The sequence below is a fragment of the Galeopterus variegatus genome, unplaced genomic scaffold (genome assembly GCF_000696425.1).
Source record: "Galeopterus variegatus unplaced genomic scaffold, G_variegatus-3.0.2 Scaffold4009, whole genome shotgun sequence".
Taxonomy (NCBI): Eukaryota; Metazoa; Chordata; class Mammalia; order Dermoptera; family Cynocephalidae; genus Galeopterus; species Galeopterus variegatus.
The window spans coordinates 165,173-170,102 of NW_007730120.1; the positions used below are offsets into that span (position 1 = coordinate 165,173).

The following is a 4,930-nucleotide window of genomic DNA, read 5'->3' on the forward strand; positions in this document are numbered from 1 at the left end:
GGACCATCTTTCTTATCAACCACAAACACTTACTGAACATCAACTTATATTGGAACATGCTGACAGAGCCAGTTGATCTAGAGCTCACTCAGTACTGAAGAGCTAAGGAGAAATAAAGTGATCTCCTATTGGAGTCAGGTCAGCATTGCAGTCGAGCGTATGTGTTTTGGAGTCAAACAGAATCCAATTTCAGACTCAGCTTTGCTCCTTAGTGGCTGTATGATCTTGGGCAAGTTATTTAACCTCTCCGTGCTCTTTTTTCATCTATGAATGAGGGCAAATAACAGTAACTTTCTTAAAAGAGTAATAAAGATTAAGCAACAATAACAATAATGACTAAGCACATAAGAAGAAATAATGGCTTATTATAGCACTTAATATTTGCCACACTGTGTAAAGCACTGTATATGTACTTTTTAATCCCCATAAAAACTAGCAGCTAGGGTGGGCTGAGTGCCGAGAAAGAACCAGGAGGCCTCAGTGGAACCCCACAAAGTGGGGTGGGCCTGACAAAGTGTTGGTCCAGACCTCGGTTTGCTCCTCCTGACTGCAGCATCATTCTGTTGCAGAAGAAGAAAGGAGGGTGCAGGCTAAAGACCAAGAATACAATGAGAAATTCCAGCAGGCCAGTAACTGCATCAAGGCCTCCAAGTGCAATATTCTCACCTTCCTGCCTGTCAACATTTTTGAGCGGTTCCAGGAAGTTGCCAACACCTACTTCCGATTTCTTCTCCTTCTGCAGTGATCCCACAGATCTCTTCCCTGTCCTGGTTCACCACCATTGTGCCTTTGGTTCTTGTCCTCACCATCACAGCTGTTAAAGATGCCACTGATGACTATGTGAGTTGTTTTCATTCTTCTACCTTTTCCCAGTCACCCTTCCCCCAACTCCCCATCCCTACCTCTACCCCCAACTCATAGCTACCTTCACCCAGCACAATTCCTTGGTGACCTTGACATCCTTTACCTGGTCCAGCTAGATCCATGATATCTTGGCTGAGGGTGGGGAGGGGGAGTCAGGAAGAGAGTTGGTCTGTGAACAGGTATATGTGAACTCTGCGTGCCCTGAGTTCCACTAATCCAGATCCCTTGGAGCAGGAGATGGTGACTTACCTTTCTTAGTGTTGGCTTCCTGTCCTTTTGGTCCTGTATCATCATGTTCAACACCCATTTCACTCTACGTCAGTGTGGAGGTCATCCGCCCAGGCCACAGCTATTTCTTCAACTAGGACTAGAAGATGTTCTGCATGAAGAAGCAGATGCCCATGGAGGCCCGCACCACCACCCTGAACAAGGAGCTGGGCCGAGTGGAGTACATCTTCTCTGATAAGACGGGCACCCTCACTTCATCCTGGTCTTCCACAAAGTACTTCATTAATAGTCATAGCTATGGTGACGTGTTTGATGTCCTAGGACACAGAGCTCAATTGGGAGAGAGGCCCAAACTTGTTGACTTCCCTTTTAATCCTCTGGATGACAAGAACTTCCTATTTTGGGGCCCCAGCCTCTTGGAGGCTGTCAAGATGGGGGACCCCCACATGCACAAGTTCTTCCACCTCCTTTCCCTGTGTCATGCCATCATGTCAGAGAACAAGAACCAAGGAAAGCTGTACTACAAAGCCCAGTCCCCGGTCACTGCAGCCAGGAACTTTGGTTTTATATTCTGCTCTTGTACCCCCAAAACAGTCACCATGCACGAGATGGGCACAGCCATCACCTACCAGCTGTTGGCCATCCTCAACTTCAACAACACCTGCAAGCGGATGTCAGTCATGTGCAGAACACAACGGGGAAGATCCGACTCTAGCATAATGGGGCCGACACCATCCTGCTTGAGAGACTCTACCCAGGAGCTACTCAACACCACCACTGACCACCTGAGCGATTACACAAGCGAAGGGCTGAGGACCCTGGTGCTGGCCCACAAAGATCTGGGTGAAGAGTACTGTACTCTAGCATAATGGGGCCGACACCATCCTGCTTGAGAGACTCTACCCAGGAGCTACTCAACACCACCACTGACCACCTGAGCGAGTACACAAGCGAAGGGCTGAGGACCCTGGTGCTGGCCCACAAAGATCTGGGTGAAGAGTACTGTGAGGAGTGGGCCAAGAGACAGCGCCAAGCCAGCCTGGCCCAGGACAGCTGGGAGGACAGGCTGGCCAGCATCTAGGAGGAAGTTGAGAGTGAAATGCTGCTGCTGGATGCAACAGCCACCAAGGACAAGCTTCAGGGGGGGGTTGCAGAGACCATTGCCCTCCCAACATTGGCCATCATCAAGATTTGGGTGCTAACTGGAGATAAACAAGAGACGGCCTCAAGAGCTGACAGATGACATGACAGGTGTTGATCATCACTGGCCACACCATCCTGCAGGTGTGGGAGGATCTTGGGAAACCCCAGGAGAAGACAATGGACTCATCTCACACTGAAGGCAATGGCTTCACCTACAGGAGAAACTTCCTTCTTCCAAGCTCACTTCTGTCCTGGAAGCTGTCGCTGGGGAGTATCCCTGGTCATCGGTGGTCACAGTCTGGCTCATGCATTGAAGGCAGATATGGAGCTGGAGTTTCTGGAGATGGTGTGTGCCTGCAAAGCTGTCTTCTGCTGCCGGGTGACCCCCTTGCAGAAAGCACAAGTGGTAGAACTGGTTAAGAAGTACAAGAAGGCTATGACACTTGTCTTTGGAGATGGAGCCAATGAAGTCAGCATGATCAAAACTACTCACATTGGTGTGGTCATCAGCAGGCAGGAAGGGATCCAGGTTGTCCTGGCCTCTGATTACTCTTCTCAGCTCAAGTTCCTGCAATGTCTCCTGCTGATGCACAGGCGCTGATCCTACCTGCACAGGTGCGAGTTGCTCTGTTATTTCTTCTACAGGAACTTTGCTTTCACCATGGTCCACTTCTGGTTTGGCTTCTTCTGTGGCTTCTTGGCTCAGACCATCTATGACCAGTATCTCATCACCCTCTGTAACACTGTCCTGGCTATGGGGGTCTTTGATCAGGATGTCCCAAAACAGCAGAGCATGGAGTACCCTGTGCGCTATGAGCCAGGCCAGCTGAACCTCCTCTTCAATAAACGGGAGTTCTTCATTTGCATCACCCAGGGCATCTACACCTACATGCTCACGTTCTTCATCCCATATGGGGTGTTTGCCAATGCCACCTGGGATGATGGCACCCAGCTGGCTGACTACCAGTCCTTTGCAGTCACTGTGGCCACATTGCTGGTCATTGTGGTCAGCGTGAAGATTAGGCTGGGTACAGGGTAGTGGACGGCTATCAACCACTTCTCCATCTGGGGCAGCCTAGCTGTTTATTTTTCCATCCTCAATGCTATGCACAGCAATGGACTTTTTGACATGTTTTCAAACCAGTTCTGGTTTGGGCATGCCCAGAAAGCTCTGACCCAGCCCACGGTGTGGCTGACCATCATGCTCACCACAGCTGTCTGCATCATGCCTGGGGTCGCCTTTCTATTTATTCCTCAGGCTAGACGTGAAGCTGGATCACTCCGACATGGTCTGCTACACCCAGCTGGTGAGGAAGCTGCAGAAAGCCCAGCACCGCTGCACCTTTTCCCACCAGCAGGTCTTCAGGGAGCTCATCGTGTCTGGCAAGACTGTGCGGCTCAGCTCCCTTGCACTGTCTAGCTTCCCCACCTGCTCCAGCTCCAGCTGGACTGAGAGCCTGTGCAGAAAGAAGAGACAGCACCAGCAGCCCCTGCAGCAGAGTGGGTAAGCCCCTTGAGAGGTGAAGGCCAGGACAAGGATGTCCTGTGCTGGTGACCAGAACACACAGGGCCAGCCAGTTGCGAGGGAACAGCGTTTTGGAACTGCTGGTCCTTTACTCTGTCCTGCTGGTCCCGCCAGAAGTGGCTGGGGTTGTCCCCAGCAGGACCCTCCCCCTTAACTGGGAAGCCATAGGGAGTGGCCCCCCAGGCAGAGCAGGGGCTGAGGCATGAGGAAGCAGCCCCAGTGGGAGACTAGACGTGGAATCAAAACCAAGAAAAAACTGTGAGACATTGTGTCTGCCCCTGCCCTGCATGGGAGCCCACAGGGTGACTATAATCTCCATATTTTTACTCCTGCTTCCCAGAAGGGCCCTCGTGTCCCTATTCCTTAATCACACAAGAGAGTATCATGCTAGGAAGCTGGAGACCTGCTGGGACCTCTGGGCCCCTCATTCATTTACGTTTGTGTCCAGTTTGGTTTTGTCTTTTTTATTTAACAAGCAGAAGAGGCCTTTATGTGACTTTTATGTTGTGAGTGGTGCCTTACCTCTCCTGGGAAAAAGAGGTTGGCACACACTGGGACACCCCGCCTGGCTGGATGTGGGGTCATTAGGGAAGAGCCACATCTCTCGGGTCGTCCTCCAGCAGCTAGTGCCCTTGTGGGATAGAGGCCGCCCAAAGAGGGAGGTCAGCCGGAGGGTGCTGGGAGAGTATGAAGGAGGGCTTGGGCCTGCCTTCTTCCTCACCTTGAGAGTTAAGTCCTGCCCATCTTCCCCCAACACACACGTATATGGATTCCTGGATTCCATAAATCCTGCTGGTATTGGTCTGGAGCCTGGGAAAGTGGCCCTATGATTCTTAGTGCTAAAGCTGGGTATGAAATTTGGTCCTGGAAAAAAGAAAGTCCATTTTAAAAATTTTAGATTTAGACCCAAGTTCATTAGCAGACTCCCTTTTCTTCTAGCTCCTCATCTAGATTCTTAGTGCTAAAGCTGGGTATGAAATTTGGTCCTGGAAAAAAGAAAGTCCATTTTTAAAATTTTAGATTTAGACCCAAGTTCATTAGCAGACTCCCTTTTCTTCTAGCTCCTCATCTAGCACTTTCTTGTACCTACACCCCAGGACCCTGAGGTAGAGCCAAAAGTGGAAGCTGGCCTCTCTGCTCCCTCTTCCCAGTAATCAGGGAGCCCCACCC

At 50.6% G+C, this 4,930-nt stretch overlaps 1 pseudogene; it reads left to right on the plus strand.

The window, feature by feature from the left end:
• Window positions 1-1,117: 1,117 nt before the first annotated feature.
• Window positions 1,118-3,739, plus strand: LOC103602089 (annotated as a pseudogene).
• Window positions 3,740-4,930: the final 1,191 nt, after the last annotated feature.